At 41.4% G+C, this 20,514-nt stretch overlaps 1 long non-coding RNA gene across 1 annotated transcript in view; it reads left to right on the plus strand.

The window, feature by feature from the left end:
* Positions 1-1,033: 1,033 nt before the first annotated feature.
* The window catches only part of LOC137651982 (uncharacterized), a 31,412-nt gene continuing 11,931 nt past the window's right edge, over positions 1,034-20,514 (plus strand). Inside the window, exon 1 of the long non-coding RNA XR_011046151.1 lies at positions 1,034-1,069. This is a non-coding gene — a long non-coding RNA (uncharacterized lncRNA). The remainder of the gene's footprint in view (positions 1,070-20,514) is intronic.

Consider the following 20,514-nt stretch of genomic DNA (forward strand, 5'->3'; position numbering starts at 1 on the left):
TAGCAGTTAATGCTAAAGACTATTTTCCTTTTGTGATACCCTGTATTAGAGGAATTTTGTTTTGACGCAAGGAACACAAAATACTCTTTTACACATTTTTAACAATTTCTATGATTACGGAATCCCACGATAGCGAAGACACTAAGTGTTTTTATAGCATCTGTATTCAAATTTCCAATTATTCTACAAAATCAGAAGTCAGAAAATTCTATATGCATGAATTCATATTTCAAGGTAACTTCTGTTTAACCCTGCCATGTTGTGGAACAAACAAAATCATTTGAATAGCTGTAAGTGTGCTCTTATTTAATCTTCAGTTTGCTTATAGGTTAACCTAAAGCTTTCCCAATATGATTTTGTTTCAGATTAAGAAATTTTGAATTTGTAAAGCCCAAAGAAAAATATATGGTTAGAAGGCAGTATTCAGGATATTTTTATTATTTTTGGTTGAAGTGTCATTTTGAAGCACTTACTGCTTGGTACATTTTCTTAGATGCCCATAGACTACACTATGAATTTTCTCAGTAGGATATTACCAGTTTTTATTTAGATAAATTAAATGTCCACAGTACATTCTGAAGACATTGAATTCAAGTCTGTCGATGGCACCAATGACCATAAATATCAGGATGCCAGAAAGCCTCAAATTAATCAGTCAATGAAAGTCTATCGAGAACTTATGAAACCCAAATATGAACAGAACACCGAGTTTTTTTTCCATAACCATAAAACTATTTGTTGGTGTTCCAGATGCTTTTGTAATATAAAATAGGTATATAAATGGCAATATGTTTAGTTTAAATGCTGTAAAAATCTAAAGAGATATTTGTTTTGAACGATATTGTGGTTTATTTGCATCACCCTGTATATTTTTCGGTCATGGATACGAACTTCCCAGTTCTTCAACAGATGGCAGCATGTTTTTCAAAAGGACTCTAAAGTAAAAGCTATGCTCTCCTTGGCTTCTTGGGTTTTTTTCTACCAATAAGTGGAAGCAATAGTATTACTTATAACCATTAAGTTTAGTTTTACAGTCAGTGAAGTGTAAACTACTCAAGAATTGTTTAAGGTTAGTTGTTATCCAATTTAATTGTATCGTAGATAGATAATATTTTGTGGTAGAGGATAGAAATTGTAAGTTATGTCAAAATATTTAGAACTCTTCCATTTTCAAGTGCGTGAAAATTATAAGTTCTCCTTAATAGCAAGTTTAGTATGTGAGAGATCCTTATATCTAATGTATTTGTGTTATCGTAAATATATAGTAAACAAATAAGTTATGTTGCAGTTTAGGTTTATTGGTATTTTGTTGACTCTCGGCCACTCAAGTACGGTCGTTGCGCTTCGTTCCTATTCGGGTTGTGGAATATAAATTCTCTACCATACTGGGACCTTGATTCTCAAATTGTTATTGAGAAATAACATTTTTGTTTTTTAATGCATTGGAATAGATACTGTTAAATTTCGTATTTTTTTTTTTTTAAATTTGATCCTGCACAGATGTTATACTACATTAATGTGTGATTATCATTAAAGACATAATGTTGATCTTGTTCATGAGCTTGTCTCAAGTGTATTTGACAAAACTAGTCTTTATGAGTCATATTCTTGTGCTAATTTTACGGAATCTATCAAAGGCTTTTCTATTTTTTTCCGAGAATGTGCTTATAAAGTTAAGAAACGAGCTTGGTGAGAGATTCGTGACGTCAGAATAACTCATTTCTGGTACTATAATATAGAAATCCTACCTTTTACTATTTTTTTTCTTTTAGATACTCCAAACTACTGCATAAATAATAAGTAGATACATATTTTTTTTTTATTCTGTGTTAATCGTAACATTCAAATTAATATTTATATGACAAATCCAACATAAGATGTTTCATTCTATGGTGAACAGAATATTCGTAAGACTTTTGAAGAACATAAACACTAACAAGTACATATCAAGAATTTTACTCTCGCACACATTATTTACACGTAAACTAACATTTTACAAATTTTAACTACGTCATTATGTCCCAAACTTTTTTTCATCTACACCACATTACTAAAACAATTGTTTATTCAAACTTCGAATTCTGAAAAAAATACAGACCATTAAAAAAGTAAGTTCTTGAAATCTCATTTTGATTAGGATTTGGGCATAAGATGATGGATATGATGGATTGTTTTGGGATGAAGCAAAAGGTGAGCTAGTCTGTTCTGACAAGAAATTAATTATATATTTTACTTTGACTCGAAAGCCTTTCGGCACATGAGTAATTTTTGTACCGGAGTTAAAAATAATAGTTCCATCAGTGGCATTAACTTTTAATGGAAACTTTGTCTGTTTCTGATCTTAACAGTCTAGAATGTTGCATTCCAACAGTGTTTTTTTTTCGTTTAATCTCATCGCACTCAAAAGAGATTTGATTTTTTATGCCACCAAATAAGTTCAATAAAACATTATCTATATCGGAGGGGAATGCTTATGGTGATCATGTGCCTGGAACAACTATTTTGATTCATTTTTGATAAAGCTCCTAGCATATATTTTCAACCATTTTCTGTTAATATAAATAAGATTTTAATGAAAATTCCTCTTCTTAGATATATTGATGTATTCAAATACTAACTGAATGCATAAAATCATTGAAAACAGTTTCATATGAATTGAATGCTGCTTCAGCTACGATTACTTGTCACTCGACATGCCTGAAAGAGAGAGTTTTTCAAAAATGTGTACTGAGAGAAATGGTAGCTCATAGATATGAAAGAAAAATCTGCCGATCTTAAGTCATTGAAGGGGATGAATAGGGACATCACATACAGTAGATGATTTAAAAAAAAAGTTTTGAAATTGTGAGGTTTATATATATGCTAAAGCAGGTTTGCATAACTTATTTGCATGGTTTTTACATTGATATGTGATAACAGACGTTTAATCAATGTTTTAAGCTTTACCTCTCTGAGGATTACAGCTTCAAATTTCATGTCGAGCTCGCAGGAAGTACAGAGGTCTTACTGGTTGTTCTACCTCATGTCACTCCTCTGTCCTGGCAGGAATCGAGAACAGGTAATTTTTCTAGGATATTTAAAGTCTTCGGATGTAAATCGTCTCGTTTAGTACTGATAATGGACACTACTACAGGTTTTCAGTGTTCTCTTAGGGTTATCTAAAATACTAAAATTCAGAAAATATTTGTCCATTTTACTTAGGGAGGATGTATTAAAAGGAGAATCTCCCGGTGTTTTTATTGAGAAGAGATTTGATGCTCGTGGTAGTTAGGCTTGATTTTTTCTAACTGCTGAGATATAGCATGTTTATTCTTGAGAGACTGGAGACAAAGATTGATGAAAATCTGAGAGATGAAAAAGCCTTTGATAGTGAGCACCGTCCAATTTTGTGGAGTCCTGCGTTCTTATGGGGTTCCTCTTAAATATATAAATTTGATAAGTCAGTTCATGAGCATAGCAAGTGCAATGATAGCGTTAATGGAGTCTTATCAAGGGAGTTTCCAGTGAACAGCTATGTTGTTTATCCTCCTCCGTGGACTTTTGTAATGTGTAGAACAGTCAGAGATGGTAGGGAATGATTGGACTGGATTGGTGATAGGAATTTAGCAGACCTAGGGTATGCTGATAATGCTGTTCTTGTTAGCAGAACACCACAGGATTTGCAATGCTTGCTTACCAGAATGCATGAAATATCACACGATGCTAGGCTGAAGACAAATAGAAGAAAGACAAGAGATTATGAGAAGGGAGTATGCAATGGAAGATGAAATATTATTGGAAGGAGAAAGGATTAATGAGGTAGAATCATTCAAGTATTTAGAAACTACTATCTTCAATACAGGGTCTTTAGAATTAGTTTAGTGAAAGATTGAAAAAATCAGATCAGACAATGGCTAGGTAAAGTAAAATTTGGAAATCAAATCGCCTAAAATTGCATATGAAAACAAGACTATATATCAGTTTAGTGAGATCGGTATTACTCTATGGACATGAGTAATGGTATGACAATGAAACAATCTCGAGAATAAAGCCCTCAGAAGGATATTGGGAGTTAAATGGCAGGACAGGATTAGAAATGAAACTATAAGAGAGCTTACTCGAGTGCCATATGTGGATGAAATCATGATGATAGGTAAATGGAGATTGTTTGAGATTAGTTCACCAAACGTTCATCTGGGCGGTACAAGGCACTAGAAGAATTAAAAGACCCTGGCCTACAAGGGTAAGGACTAAAAACCGCGAAGTAGGAGATAATGAATGGAGAAATACTGAATTAAAAGCTCATGACAGAGACGACTGACGAAATCTAACAGAGGCCTTTTGCTCCAATATCCAATGCCATTTTGGATATAGTAGTTTCGGCATTTGTTCAACTGTTCATTGTAAAAGAAGTGTACTAACGTCTAAATGAATGTGTTGAAAATGTAGAAACAATGCTACCAAATTTACAGCTTCGTTTTCTCAAAGGCTTCGATGCTGGTAAAGCCTTCCTTACAATCCCTAATGTTTATTAGTAATTCCTAAATTCCTTTTATGAGATTTTAGAGTCCGCCCTGACTGTCCTTCTGATTTTGTAACAGTAGATCTTAAAGCTTGTTTCTTAAGAAAAAAAAAATAAAAATTACGATCATCATATGAGACTTCAATCAACGAAACAGGGTAGTGGGTGATGGGTGCATTAGTAACTACAGGATTACAATTTTCTGGAGCTCTTAGGTATTTACTCAATACCTGCTATGAATTTTTTGTTAATTAGCATGCATCTGAATCTTGGTGATCTAGCTGAACCTCTTCCATGGGGCAAATCGTAAGGATGTAGTAAAACCGCAACGAAAAAGAGGATTATTCAAAGTAGAACTAGGGCAGGAGGTCTTCCATACCCAAACAGATCAATTCAAAGAGAGACAGCTAAATGCAGTGCATTTGAGTTTATGAATCCTTCATTAGAGCAAATTATTTTAAGAGAAACCTTTCTGGTTTGTATTTTCCTCTATTGTGCAAAAGACCTCTATACTAGATGGCTTTGATAATGTTTATAAACAGTTTATAAACATTGTCTATAAACAAATATTGTGCAAGTTATTTGTTAATTTCTTTAAGCATGGGATATTGCTCTCCCTTGGGATGTTCATCACTTAACTTGATCTTGAATTGTTGGACAAAAAATTAGTTGAATAAATATATTCTGAATTCACACTCGGGATACCTGGCTAAGTTGTCAAATTACTTGTCTTGTAGGTCTGCCTGTATTTTGATTTCAGTTTTAACTACACTTTACAATCGGATCTTTCCAGTCTATAATGTGTACCTCAAAAACGGATTTTGAGCGAAGCGAAAAATCTAGTTTTGGGTGAGGTAGCCATGTCGTCCTGATGAAGGTTCCTTTGTTAGTAGCTTCCTAGGTTATATTTGACTACAGTGATATATCCCAGAGAATTTACAAAAGGTATCCAGAATTTTAACTCCTGGAGCAAATATCCCTTGTAGATTTTTAATAAGGGATATCGCATAAAATCAGAGGACGTGTTCTTGACAAGTCTCATAGCTATCTACACCCCTAAAAGTGTTTTCGTTTCGAGGTGAAAAAGTGGCAAGAATATAGGAGAGCCGTTATTAAGGCAACGCTCCTACTGTACTGTAAATAGGCGCCACCCCGCTGCCTCATGGCGCCATCTAGCCATTCTTTGTAGCTTCGTAGGTGTAACAGATACAGTATATTAGGGAGGGAATCGTTATCCTTTGTCAAAAGGAGGGAGGGTCCATCAGGACGACATGGCTACCTCACCCAAAAGTAGATATTTTGCATCGCTCAAAATCCGTTTTTTGGGCTCAGGCCATGTCGTGCTGATGGAAGTTTACCAGAGCATTAATGTATCTGTGGATTTTCAATAGTGCCGTTCATCTCAAGAAAAACTTTCCTTTTGGCCCTTACGACCTAGAGACCCTTAACGTTACCGTTAAAAAAGTCATTCAACTGATCATATCGGATGTCAGTGCTTCCTGCCCCCTACAGGGAAGAGTCTGGGTAGACTTTAGGAAAAAACCCGAGGATTGTGAGTTCAAGAAACAGACTAGCAAACAGTTTGTATATTAGTGTCTTCATATACGTAAAGCATAGATTGTACTTGGATGGAATTGAACTGTGTAGGTTACTGAAGAACCTCCCAAGTCTGGATGTTGATAGAGACAGACAGGTTTATACGCATGTAGGAAACCTTAGTTCAGTAAGATAGACAGTTTAGCTCAATAAGACCTTACCTGGTTGCTCGGAACAGTAATAATCTCAGTTCCTGGTGTTTTCCTAGATAATAATAGGATCAAAAGATGCTCTGACATATATATATAGTTTAGAATATTTGGGGCAAAAGGATTCCTACTATTGTTTATTACAAAAGTGAAAATAGAAATCAAGGTTGTAACAACCAATTACAATTTCAATTTATGCTGAGTGAGTCTGCATAGGAGCATAATTGGTAATAACAGAAATAAATAAAGTTTCACCTGAAAAAGGGAACGCAAGCCACTCTATGGGAAATATGTAAAAATTTCAATATGTATTCTGTTGTTACAAGGAACACTATGCATATAAATATGCATGGTACATGTGTTGGTCTATTGTGCTGAATGTCACCTGTGTAGTTAGAACAGTCTAATAGTGTCAACACTAGACACATTACTCATATGATATACCTTAAGAGTTTATCATGTACACCCTTCACTATAAAGTCCCAAATAGTGCACTGTTCTTTGCAGGGGTCTGGTGGCAGGTTTCAGAACACTACCTGCTGCCACCATGAAATGTTTAATTTCCTGTAGTTGCTTAGCGTAATGTTTGAAGAAGACTCTGGATGACTTCCATCCAGTATAAGCGCGAAGGCTTTCAAACGACATAGTCTGAAAGAAATAAAGGGACGAGGCGACTTTCCTCGGATCATGACTTGCGGGTGTACTGTCTGGATCCGCTCTGCGAATAAAATAAGTTATTTTTGCCCTTATCTGTTTCAAGGATAACGTTGAACCTGATGTTTCTTCCCTGAAAAGCTGACCTCCTTTAAAGTCTGAAGTTCGACGAAGATAGACCTTTAGGCATTCCACTGGGCAGAGGGATGCTTCTTCCTTCAGAGGGCAGATTCTCCAGGGACCCCATCTCTTAGTGGGCAGCTCGTTCTTGGCGAGAAACGTTGGGTCCGGAAAGAGGTTCAGTTCTCCGCAGTCTGTGAACTGAAGTGGCCCTCATCCCTCGAGAGGGCCACTATTTCACTGACTCTGGCTCCCGAGGCCAGTGCAAATAAGAATATCACCTTTTGAGTCAGGTCCTTTAGTGAATAATCTTCATTGTTCAGAGTTGAAGCTAAGTCAAGAACCTTGTCCAGGGACCATGAAATGGGCTTAAGAGGGGCTACGGGCCAAAGTTTAGCGCAGGCTTTGGGAATCTTGTTGAAGATTTTGCTAGAGAAGTCTACCTGGAAGACATAAAGCACTGGTCTGGATAGGTCGGATTTGCACGTAGTGATCGTATTGGCTGCTAGACCTTGTTCATGGAGATGGATGAAGAAGGACCGGCAAAAATCCGTAGAAATCTCCTTGGGTTTCTTTGCCTTGACGAAGGCGACCCATTTCTTCCAGGAAGACTCGTACTGTCTTCTTGTTGACTTCGACTTGTACTCTTCTAAGAAGTCGATACTGTCTTTTGAAATCCTGAACCTTTTCTTGACTGCCAAAGTGAGAAAATCATGAGATGAAGGTTCTGGGACTTCAGTGGTAAGCGGAGACAGTCAATTTCTGCTCTTGCCGAGTCAGAACTGGGTCCAGCAACGGGATCAGCTTCAGGCGTAGTTCCGTTACCAGGGGGAACCAGACACTGTTGGGCCATTTGTGGGCCACTGTTGCTGCTGTCCCGCGGAAGGATCTCAGCTTGTCGAGGACTTTCAGCAGGAGGTTGGTTGGAGGGAACAGGTATATCTTGGACCATCTGTTCCAGTCTATAGACATCGCGTCCATTGCTTCCGCTAGGGGATCCTCGTACGGAGCTACGTACCGGGGAAGCGTCTTGTTGTCGCTCGTTGCGAAGAGGTCTATCTGCAGCCCTGGGACTTTGCGTAAGATTAAGGAGAATGATCTTGCGTCTAGGGACCATTCCGACTCGACTGGGTTGAACCTGGAAAGAGCGTCCGCCGTCACATTGCGGAATCCTTGAAGGTGGACTGCTGACATGTGCCGTCTCTTTTTCTCCGCTAAAAGGAGGATAGCCAGTATTACCTGATTCAGATGAAGCGATCTCGAGCCCTATCGATTGAGGCATCTCATTACAACCTTGCTGTCTAGCACCAGGTGAATGTGGATCGAGCAGCGAAGTTTCAGTTTTTTTAGCGAGAGAAAAACTGCCATGGCTTCCAGAAAGTTGATGTGGAAGGTTCAGAAGAGAGGGGACCAGGTTCCTTGGACTTTCCGATGATGAAAGTGGCCTCCCCACCCTTCTCTTGAGGCATCCGTGTGAACGGTGGCTGATGGTGGAGGTGGTTGCAAGGGTACTTTCTTCATTAGGTTCTTGACCTCCGACCATGGCTTGAGTAGGGATCGCAGACGATTCGGTACGGGCTTCTTTAGATCTCTTCGAGTGTTTGATGCGTATTTTCTCCAAACTCCTGATGCATCTTTTAATTGTGCTCTCAAGACTGGATCTGCCACTGAGGAAACTGGAGGGACCCCAGCACGCACTCCTGTTGCCTTCTTGACATCCGGGCGGATTGAAGGAGTCTCTTGACAGATCCCGCTATCTCTTTCCTCTTCTTTGATGGAATGAAAAGGCAGTGTGACTGTAAGTCCCAGTGGACACCCAGCCACTGGAACTTCTGAGCTGGAGAAAGACGAGACTTTTCCAAGTTGATCTTGAATCCCAGGTGTTCCAGGAACTGGATCACTTCCTTGGAGGCTTGCGTGCACTCCTCCTTGGATGCTGCCCACACCAGCCAGTCCTCCAGGTAGGCTGCTACCTGGATTCCCTTTAGGCGTAGTTGATGAATGACTGCATTCGCAAACTTGGTGAATACCCTTGGGGCTATGTTTAAGCCGAAGGGCATGCCTCTGAAGACGTATTGTCTTTTCTGTAACTTGAAAACTAGGTAGTGGGAAACCTGACAGTTGATTGGTACGTGCCAGTACGCATCCGTCATGTCTATGGGGACTCTGAATGCCTGTTTGGGCAAAAGGGTCCTTATGTGTTGAAGCATCAGCATTCTGAACTTGTCGTTCACTATGAACTTGTTGAGTGGTGATAGGTCCAGCATGACTCTGAGCTTTTCCGAGTCCTTTTCCGGAACACAAAATAGCCTTCCTTGGAATTTGATGGACTTTGCTCTTCTTATAACCCTCTTGTTTAAGAGTTCCTGAACATATTCTTCCAATATGGGGGTTGAGTGTTGGAAGAATTGAGGGAAGTTGGGTTGAGTTGTGTTCCAACTCCACCCCAGCCCCTTCTTGACTAGGCTGTGGGCCCAGGGATCGAAGGTCCAACGATCCCGGAAGAGAAGAAGTCTCCCTCCTTCCGGTAGCATCTCACTTGGAGTGCTGGTTGGAGGATTTACTTCCTTGGCCACGTCCACGTCCACCTCTGTTGACCCTGCCTCTGGAGAGGTGCTTAGAGGATCCTTGAAAGGAACCTCGAAACTTCGGCCTGAAAGTCGTCGACTGCCTTTCGAAAGCTGGGGTGAAGGCGGGCGACTGTGTCGCCACCGTCTGGGAACCAGCTGGAAGGTGGTGGTTGGCTTTGCTACAGTCTGTTGCACCGTGGCCATGGGAAGCTGCTGTTGTCTAGGACGAGAGGGCACTCTTTATCGTTTCGTCTTCCTTTTCGGCTGGGGACCCTCGTCAGCGGAAGACTTCCTTTTGGAGGACAAGCCCCACTTGGAAAGGAGATTCTTATTCTCCGAAGCGGCTTTGTCCACGACCTTTTTGAATACTTCGCTTGGGAAGAGTTCTTTTCCCCAGATGTTGGAAGCTCAGCTTCCTCGGTTCATGCCTCACTGTAGCCGAGGCGAACACTAACTCTCTGCAAGCCCTACAAGCTTGGATAAAGTTGAACAGGTCTTTGGTGACCGTCGCCAAATGAGCCTTGGTGAAGACCATGTACATATCTGGGGTTTTCGATATGCTTGCCATTGTTTCTAGTCCCGTCTGCAGAGACATAGAGGCGGCAAGACGTTCTTTTGTCTCCTGCTCCCTGTGCAGGAGAAAGTCCGACAGCTTGGGGAGGTCTTCGCCGAACTGACATCCGGCAATGTCTGCCTCCAGCTTCCCGACTGTGAAAGTGTTATGCACATCTTCCCAGTCCTTGTCATCCGATGGAAAAGCGAAGGAGAAGGGTCTACACTCTTTGAGTGTAGGACAGGGTTTCCCTGCCTCCACTGACCTTTAAGGCAGGTCAAAAATGATGACCTCTTTTGGCTCTCTCCTCTTTGGACGAAGGCTCCGTCCTCAGACGGACATAGCAATACGGGTAGGCCCCTTTGCTGGGCCAGAACTCTACATCACTGGGACAGTGCCCAGTTTCTCGGAGAGGAAGATCTTCCCCCCTGACTTCGGCATATGCTCAGCATATTTCCAAGGATTGACATTAGAGAAGGCAGGAAGGTCCTTGATGTACAGCTTCTTCGGGGCTAAACGCGTCGCCACGAGCTGGTGCATCTCCGTCCGAAGTGAAGCTTCCTTCTCCGACGACTTCTTATGCATGTCCTGGAACAGAAAGAAGAGAATGCAGCGTGCTCGTGATTGAATCCAATTAGGGGGCAGAAGAAGAGGTCGAAGGCACCGGTTCGGCTACCGTCGCAGAAGAAACCGAAATCGTTTTGGCTTTCTCGGTCTCGCCTTCAGGGGGGGGGGGGGTACGTCATCCTCCTGTTCCAATTCTTCAACGAGGAGATTATGCTCGGTCTCCTCTGAGACAACCGACATGTCCTCAAGCTGGATGCCCTGCAAGGCATCCGAAACGACAGATTCTATCGGAATCTGGACGAGGGGAATCTCAGGTTGAGCCTGGGGAATAACTGCATCCGAAGATGCCCTAGGGAACAGACAAGCCCTCATCTTCTCATTAGGAAGATATGGGCCAGAGGTGTTCTTCTAAAAACCCCTGACCCATTTGCGCAGCGTCTCTCTTGCTGCATCCCTAGACTCTGTAGACTTTTGATCATCAAAAGCCTCTTTAACCAGTTTGTCACAAACAGTACATACCTGTGGATCCCAGTATTTAAGAGGTACCTTTGTGACTGCGCAGCGAGCGTGGGTCCTGCACATGTCATGGCCGCAGAAGTTCCTATTGCGAACCCTGCAGAAGTAATTCCCGCACTCCGGATGCTCCTCCTGTAAAGAAAGAAAAGCATATAAGTATTCGGTGAAATTCTCAGATTTCATCATACATATTTATTCAAAATTATATAGCTTAGGATAGGGTAAACTAGATGAAGAAAAATACACCTACTGTGTCTCCTGTGCAGCCCATTGCTGTGACCTCCCTCAATATTGAGTACTAAATTCTTAATGAATTTGGGAAGAATATCCTTGGATATAAGGTGTCTTCTTAACACCATCTTCTTTATTCAATATTGGGGAATTGGTAATGGTTGTCAACCATTAGCAAGGCAGAGAGAATCGCACTCTTAATTGTGATGGTCTCACAATAGGCTGCCCATGAGCACCGTGTAGGTTGGAAAAAATTATGTATGGGCTATGGCAATGACTGCCGGCGGCATGCCGCCAGTACTGCCATGCTGGCCGGCATGTGGCGTGTTCTGGGCTACAGAAGGCAAGCACTGCCTTCAGGGTGATGGGCGGCAGGTCGCCAGGACTGCCGTGCTGGCCGGCCGGCACATGCCGGCGTATTCTGGGCTATAGAAGGTAAGCACTGCCTTCAGGGTGATGGGCGGCAGGTCGCCGGCAGTTGCTCTGTCGGCCGGCAGCCAGAGGGACCTTCTATCAAGGCGATAAACTGTCTAGACTTTAGGTTGCCAGCTGCCGTCAGACAACACAGTTGCTGGCGGCCGGTCAGAGCATGCCTAGTGCCTTTGGTCGTCGATCAACGGCGCCCAAGGTAAGTGGCGGCAGAGTTAACTGCTGGCAGGCGTCCAACATGGCTGCCGGCAGCTGTAAGCTGCCGGCAGTTGGCCCAGAATGGGGAAAGGCAAAGTAAAAGAAGATTGGAGGAAGGCAAAGGCTCAGCCTTGCCGGCCTAAATCCGGAATGAGGGTTCAAATGGAAGGGGGAATTAGATTTGGGCTTCCATCAGACCATATCCCATCCATATTGGTAGCATGGATATGGAAGGCAGACCAAGGGAGGGCTGAAGAACACTCAAAGAAAGATGGGGGCTCCTGCCGGCAGGAAACCCCAGGCCAATCCTACAGACTACCCATAGGGTCGAATGTAGAACAGCACCCAAGGTATGTGAAGGCTAGGCCAACACAAAAAGGACAGCAGGGGAGGGGCTAGGGTCCTATAGGTGAGGTAAAACCCGAAGGCACTACCTACCTGGGCGATTCTGATCCCATAGAAGACTACCTCATGGTAGGGGAATTCAATTCCCCAGGTTAGGTTAGTCTAGGTGAGAAGGCGACACCCAGGACGCAAACTCAAAGGGAACGGAATCTCGTACCAGAGATCTTCGGCAGGGGATGAATTCAATTCTTCGGCTAAAAATCTACCAGCACAGGACTGTCTGCTAGTCCAAGAGGGGTATTGTCATACAAAAACCTCCCGGGTAAGGCCTAGGGAGGTCTAGCCTCCTGTAAAGGCAACCTAACCCGACCTGGGAAATCATTTCACCAGATGGACGGATACCGAACACAGACAAACTACTCTGATGTCCTGTTCCAGGCTCGAAACCAACTAGGTGGTTAAGAGAAAGAAACGGGACGTCTCGGTAAAGATTTGCCAGAACTCAGTTCAGGGCAAATCTAACTGAGGGTAGCCTAGGCTAGTCAGAGGGAGAGGAATTGCTCCTAAATTCCACCAGGGGATTGGTATTGGCTTGAAAGGTATAGGAGGTGTCAGTCTCCCCTTAAAATGCAATACAAGAGCAATTGGGGACATGTATGAAAGTATACTAAAGCCCCTAGGCTAGTAGCCTAGGAGCAGTGAGAATCGTTCACCGAAACTCTCTCGTATACTATCTTGGAAGAAGAAAATTGATGCAGTAATATTTTAAATGTATAAAATATTGCCTGAGCTTCAGTAAAACGTTACCAGGAATATTATATCATGCATGAAGTGTGAAAGTGCCTAGGCTAGGAAGCCTAGCACTCGTGAGGCTCAAAATATTTAGCCAAATTCACGACAACAAGGACATGATATAAAAATCCCTAGCTAAATTGCTAAATAGCTAAAGTTAAGAAGCAAGCGATGTCGGGAAAGTCGTTCTTGGCTAACTAAATGTACAAAAGAACGTCCGCGTCAATGATGCCATCCGGCTGGAAACAGCTCTTGTTACGTTAATTACGATCTCAATCGAAGAGTAAAACTGGCAAGAGCTTACATTTACACAATTCAAAGATATTACTTAACTTTTCAGAGGCAGATGAAGCTGGTGAAGACATCATAGCAGCGAAATAAATCCAAAATAGTGAGAGATAACACGGGATAAACACCGGTCAGCAAAGCTACAAGGGAATGAATGGCTAGATGGCGCCACGAGGCGGCGGGGTGGCGCTTATTTACAGTACAGTAGGAGTGTTGCCTTAATAACGGCTCTCCTATATTCTACCCACTTTTTCCCCTCGAAGCGAAAACGCTATTAGGGGTGTAGATAGCTATGAGACGTGTCAAGAATACGTCCTCTGATTTTATGCGATATCCCTTATTAAAAATCTTAAAGGGGTATTCGCTCCAGGAGTTAGAATTCTGGATATCTTTGGTAAATTTTCTGGGATATATCACTGTGGTCAAATATAACCTAGGAAGCTACTAACAAAGGAACTTCCATTAGCACGACATGGCCTGAGCCCGAAAACGCTAGGTATGCAGTAGATTCTAAAGGTTTTAACATAAGTCTTGGGAGTAAAGAGTATTTCTAAATTTTATTCAGGCTATGGTCGTTTTGTAGAATGATTTTACTAATAAGATTGTTGAATTTATGGAACTTAAAACTTTGCAGTTTCTTTTTGTTCAGTTGATGCTAGTCTTATTTAAAAGTTAAAATTTATGCAAACTTTCTTCTATTTATCTTTTCTCCGGTCTGGTCCTTAATCTAAACCTATTCTACCCCTATTACTGTAGCATTTTTTTTACAGTCTGATTAAAACTAGGATAGTGATAGTCATACTAGTCTCGATACACTTATTTTAATATTTGTACTTTAGTTCCTCTGCACTTTTTTATTTTAACTATTTGTCACACCAAATTTAATACAGCATATGTTCAATTGGATTTGGATACGTATTTTCTTCCTTCTACCTCAAGGTATATCCTACAAAAACAACTTGTAGCTATTTTATCCTTCTTACACTCGTTCATAACGGGTATTTTTTTGACGTCCGTCTAGTTTATTTTTCCAAGTAAAGGCCATACTTGAAAGAATTCTGTGAATAATAAATGAAATGCCTGATAATCTTATGAATGCAGTAAAATTTTGCTGGACCATATTAATTAGTTTTCATTACTGTTTGTATATCATGACTGGGAGGAGACCTGGATTAGAAGAAGGTATAAACTACCTTGAATAAACACAGATTATATATATTCAATTGTATGAATATTATTTTGTTACTGATAACTCTAGTGCTGTTGTTGAAGCTGCGCACTTGGCTAAATACTGTCTGCGTAATGCCAGTTCTGTGTTCTGTCTCCATTAATAAAAAGAAGGCATCGCCTTTATTCAACAAAATATTAGTGCAACCAACATTACGCTTAAGCTACTTATATAATTTTGAGAATTTAAAGTTTGAAATATGTATCGTGCTTTTAAAGAACTTGTAAAATAATTTTCAATAGGTATCTTATTTCCACAGAAGTGGGGAAAAAATAGTACTGAATTGCATTGCCTGAATGATAAGAGTGCAACCCATAGTCTAGTAGAGGTAATCTTAGGATTCAATGACAAGGAAGTATATCTAAATGTGTATAAACCAGAGAGTTTTCTATTGGAGTAAGTTTCAATATGTATGCTTAATTTTAGTAAGTGTCTTGTTAAATGTATTAACATTTTGAGGAACTGAACTGAACTTTTAGATTCTCTGCTTTTACCTCTTTTTGACAATAATACCCAGTAATTTGCGCAGACATTTATGAAACTTTGATTTTTCTAATGGGATAGTAAAAGTGACAAAATACATCCCAATGATTTCAGAAAAAAATAATATATCAGCAAGTATTAAGATAATTTTTTCACACTTTGAGATCTGAATAGAAGATTCCTTAATATTAAACAAAAGTGTCAAACCTTTGTTTAATTGACTTTTTCTTCGGCACTTCTAAAAGAGATTTTATAAACTACTGATAATTACAATAGAAAATATTATGCAAATTGGATTTCAGAAACCTTTTACTGTATCTTCCTTCCTATATGTCTGAATAGCGTCTGGTTCATTGTGGTATAAAACGGATTTTGAGTGAAGCTAAAAATCTATTTTTGGGTGAGATCGCCATGTCGTCCTAATGGAAGTTCCTAAGGTAGCTTCCAAAGGGAAATATTATACTACAGTGACATTCCCAGAAAATTAACCTTCAGGTTCCAGAATTCTAACTCCTGGAGTGAATATCCTTAAAATTTTCTCAAGGATATCGCATAATATCGGAAGACGCATTCTTGACACGCCACATAGCAATCTGCACCCCAAATAGCGTTTACACTTCGAAGGGGACGTGGCAAAAGAATAGAAGGGGCCGTAACAAGGTTACCCCCGTTCCCTTACTACTATTGACCACCACCCTAGTGCCATTCCCAAGATGCTCGACATTCCTTGTAGCATTGAGCGTGGTGCTACAGATACAGTACGTCAGGGAGGGAACTATGAAGATCTTTTCTTTTAAGAAAGAAGGGTGGGTCCATCAGGACGACATTGCAATCTCGCCCAAAAATAGATTTTTCGCTGCGCTCAAAATTCGTTTTTTGGGCTCTAGCCATGTCGTCCTGATGGAAGTATACCAGAGCATTAATGTATCTGTGGATTTTCATCAGTGCCTTAACCTTGGGACAACCTTTCTATGATCATATGGATAAATCGAGACAAATGACGTTACCGTTATCCGTCGTTATCACTGATCATCTCCGATGTTAGTGCTTCCTGCCCCCTACAGGGAAGAGTCATTCTAGACAGTAGAAAAAGGGGGTCTCAAGGTAATCATATATTGTATGGACAAACATAAGAATAGACCAGATGAACAAAAAGTCTCGTAGTTTGTGAAAATTACCAAATACTTGACGGTTTTTCTTAAATCCATTTTTTGTGAGCATACAAATATATAAAAGTATATGCTCTAGACTTTCAATCTTGCAATTGTCCTGCGAGTTAGGACGCAATTACATTCTAATAGACGTTTATTAGTAAGTAAAACGAATGTAGCATGATAACGGAACTATACATGTAACTTGTAAAGAGATTATCTTTCTTTCTTGGAAAGCAAGAAATGATAAGTGCCACTCTCAGATTGAAGAAAATTTATAAAACAAATTCTCTTCATGATTCCTGAACTGGTTACTTTTATCGGCACTGTGTACTACGTACACCGGCACTAGTGCCGTCTGTATAATTCCACACCTGGGATTTTGATCATTTTCTTGACTACCTCGTCTGGAAAGAGGTCTTTACCCCATGTGTTGGAAGATATTAGCTTTCTTGTATTGTGTTTCGCTGTTGTGTTAGCTAACACAAACTCCCTACAAGTTCCTCTTGCCTTTATAAAGGCATAAGGGTCTTTTACCAAAGTAGCCATATGTATTTTGGCTAAGACCTTGAGCATATCTTGGGTATCTTGATGAGCCGAAGAGAACTCTATGTAGTTCTGTAGAGATAAGGAGGCTGTAAGTCTCTCCTTTGTTTCTTGTTCATCCTGTAAGAGGAACTCAGATAATTTTGGAAGATTTTCCTTAAATTGTCAACTGGTGACATCCGCTTCAAGTCTTCCAACTGAAAAGGTGAAATAGGCCTCCTTCCAGTTCTTCTCTTGTCTGGGAAATGCTGGTGACAGAGGCTCACACTATTTGAGTGTAGGACACGGTTTACCTGTCTCTACTGCCTCAGTGACATATTTGAAAGCCTTCTCTGTAAATGGGAATGGAATTGAAACAGGAGCAAGAAAGGAAGAGTGCTTGTTACCCAGTGTGGATACTTTCGACACAGAGTAGCCCGCCTTTTCTATGCTGCTTGATACGATAGCCTGTGCTTTATCATTGTAGAGAAACATAACCTCCTTTGATTCTGTTCCTTTTCCTGATGTTGGTTCATCCTTCAGTCTAATGAAACAGTTCGGGAAAGCGTCAAAGCTTGGCCAGAACTGGATTTTGTCCAAAGGAACAGCACCCATCTTCTCCGAGATGTAGAGTTTTCCGTTTAAAATCGGCATTAGCTCCGCAAACCTCCAGGGATTGGTTGTGGAGCATGTCGGAAAGTCTTGATCTACGAGTCGTTTGTACGACCCTTTAGGAACGACAAGTGGAGCTTTACCAAGCTCTACCTTCTTCCTGCTTTGTGTTCTGTTTGCACAAATTTTCTACTAGATTCTTGACTTGGGCCCATAACTGGTTCATTCCATCTAAAAGAGGGGTAGAAGGCGGAGATATCGATGTCGTTGGCTCATGAGCCTGTTGGGACGGAGAAAATTCCAACCCGACATTCTCCCCTTCTTCCCGTGGGCGCTTTTTGCCCTCCTTCCCGAAGGTTATCTGGCCATCGGGAAATGTACCTCATGTCTGGGGTACCACTATTTCCTTACTCGCTGTTGGAAATAGTAACCTACGTATCTTGTCATTAGGCAGGTAAGGTCCCTTGGAGATTTTCTGAAAGCCTCTCACCCAGTTGCGTAGTTTGAAAGGGGCTGTATCCCTAGTCTCTACCGACTTGTGATTCTTGAAACCTTCGGACAATAGGGTCCGACATACTTTGCAGGCCTGCGGGTTCCAATACTGCAGGTGTTCGGAAATAATATTGCTCAGGGCATGAAACCTGCATGCATTATGTCCGTAAAAACACTTACTCTTAGTTTTGTAGAAGACTCTTAGTTTTGTAGAAGACTGCAACACATGACATCTGGCTTTCCTCTTGTAAAGAAAGGAAAACAAAATGAGAATACGATTGATTATCTCACTGATAACCAATATATCAAATGTCATATTTTAACAGAATAGCTTAGGATAGCAAGCTATAAAGGGATAGTGGGAGACACAAACTTGTGTATCCCTTGTAAGCAAATGCTGGTACCTACCCTCAGTATTAAATGATAGGAATTTCCTTTTTGAAGGAATTCCAACTGAAAAAGGGGGTTTTCTAACCCCCAGGGATAGGGAAGTGTATACTTCACTGTCCCTTTCATACTAAATTCTGTGGGGTACAGAAGACTGAGAAATCAACAGCTTAACGAAGAAACACTATTCCTTCAATATAAGAGCGGCTGCAGCATAAGCTCGCACGAGGATCCCCAAGATATGCTAGAAATAGTTACTGTATAATCATACCGTAGTTTTCTATTGGCAGTATGCACTATATTGCAATATACTGGCTACTGTATAATTATATATAGTATGATCCAGCCAATGTGTTGCCTTTCTGGTAAGCAACTCACTGTACGGTCCACCTAGCATGATGCCAACTGGACTGGGGAAAGGAAAGACATATTTGTATATATTCCACCCAACTTATTTGCTGTGACCCCCTTACAAAATTTAAACATAGTTTCCTAATCATGGAGACTCGAAGATAAGGGCTCTGCTCTTTAAGGGTTAGGAGTGTAACCTCCAGTCCTTAAAATTTTAATATTGCAGGGTAATCTGAAGACTGATTTCTAATCAGAATATTGAAAAATTAAATTCTTTCAATATGAGATTGGGTTCCACAAATATTTGGGTAGGATTTTCAAATATATTGGAAAACACTACTAGTATAAAATATACAGAAGCTTTCTATTTGCAGTATATCCTATACTGCAAAAATACTAACTACCTGTATAAACATATACTGTAGTTCAGCCAGCATGTTGTCGGTATAGCTCGCTAATGCTAGCTAATGCCAGCACATCTAGCCTGATAGCTAAAAGAAAGAGAGATAGCATGGAGAACAGGCTACCTAATACTGTATATATATACAGTAAAAGGGATGTAAAAGTCTACTATTACTACCTTCTCCAGAAAGAGTCAAATGGAAGGGGAGAATATAAAATTAAAGTTTCCATCCAGCTATAGTACTGTCGCCGGCAATGATCTGTCTAAACCTTGCTGGCCGGCACCGCTGGCCAATGCTGCCGGCCGGCAGTATCAGTACTGTCGGCGTGCTGCCGGTTGAGTAGGCACCATTCTGTGCTGGCCTGGTAGGCAGCACCCCGGCAGTAGCCACTGTTGCTAACAGTTCAAGAAAGAACTGAAGAAACTTTGTAAACAGAAGGGACTTCCCACTTACAGCCAACATGGAAGGGGAGAATATAAAATTAAAGTTTCCATCCAGCTATAGTACTGTCGCCGGCAATGATCTGTCTAAACCTTGCTGGCCGGCACCGCTGGCCAATGCTGCCGGCCGGCAGTATCAGTACTGTCGGCGTGCTGCCGGTTGAGTAGGCACCATTCTGTGCTGGCCTGGTAGGCAGCACCCCGGCAGTAGCCACTGTTGCTAACAGTTCAAGAAAGAACTGAAGAAACTTTGTAAACAGAAGGGACTTCCCACTTACAGCCAACATGGCCAACAGCTGCCAGCTGGCAGCTGCCCTGGTTGCCTGCCAGCTGTCACCATGACTGCCGGCTGGCAACTAATATGGCCGGCAGTTCACAGCTGTCATGACTGCCGGCTGGCAGTTATCAACTGTAAGAGGGGGAGTCTGGTTGATCGCGACAACCCACCGGCAACAGTAAGATTGCCGGGATTTGCCAACATAAGGGATAGAAGGGAAGGGAAAAGAGGGTCCTGTGAAAGGTACAGCAGGAGCCAGCCGTAGCCTGCCCTACCCCACCTAACAAACTCCATTCCTGTATTAGAACTATCCCATGTGGCTAAAGAATTCTATTCCTTAGTCTAGGGTTAGATTAATACGACCAAGAGGTTGGTAGCACCCTCACCACCACCTCTAATGGTAAGGAAACGGGGTTGTAGTGCCAGTGTCCCCAAAGCATTAGAAGGATTCTATTCCTCAGCCTATGGTCCACTAACACAGGACTAGTCTGCTAGGTCACAGGAAGAAGGGTCTTATCGTACAGACCCTTCAGGAGTGGCCTAGGGAGGTCTAGCCTCCTATGTCGGTAGCCTAACGTAGCAAAATAATTCTATTCATCTTGCCAGGTAGCTACCGACCACAGACTAAATACTCTGAGATTCTGGCCAAAACCCC

This window comes from Palaemon carinicauda, chromosome 13, assembly GCF_036898095.1.
Source record: "Palaemon carinicauda isolate YSFRI2023 chromosome 13, ASM3689809v2, whole genome shotgun sequence".
Taxonomy (NCBI): Eukaryota; Metazoa; Arthropoda; class Malacostraca; order Decapoda; family Palaemonidae; genus Palaemon; species Palaemon carinicauda.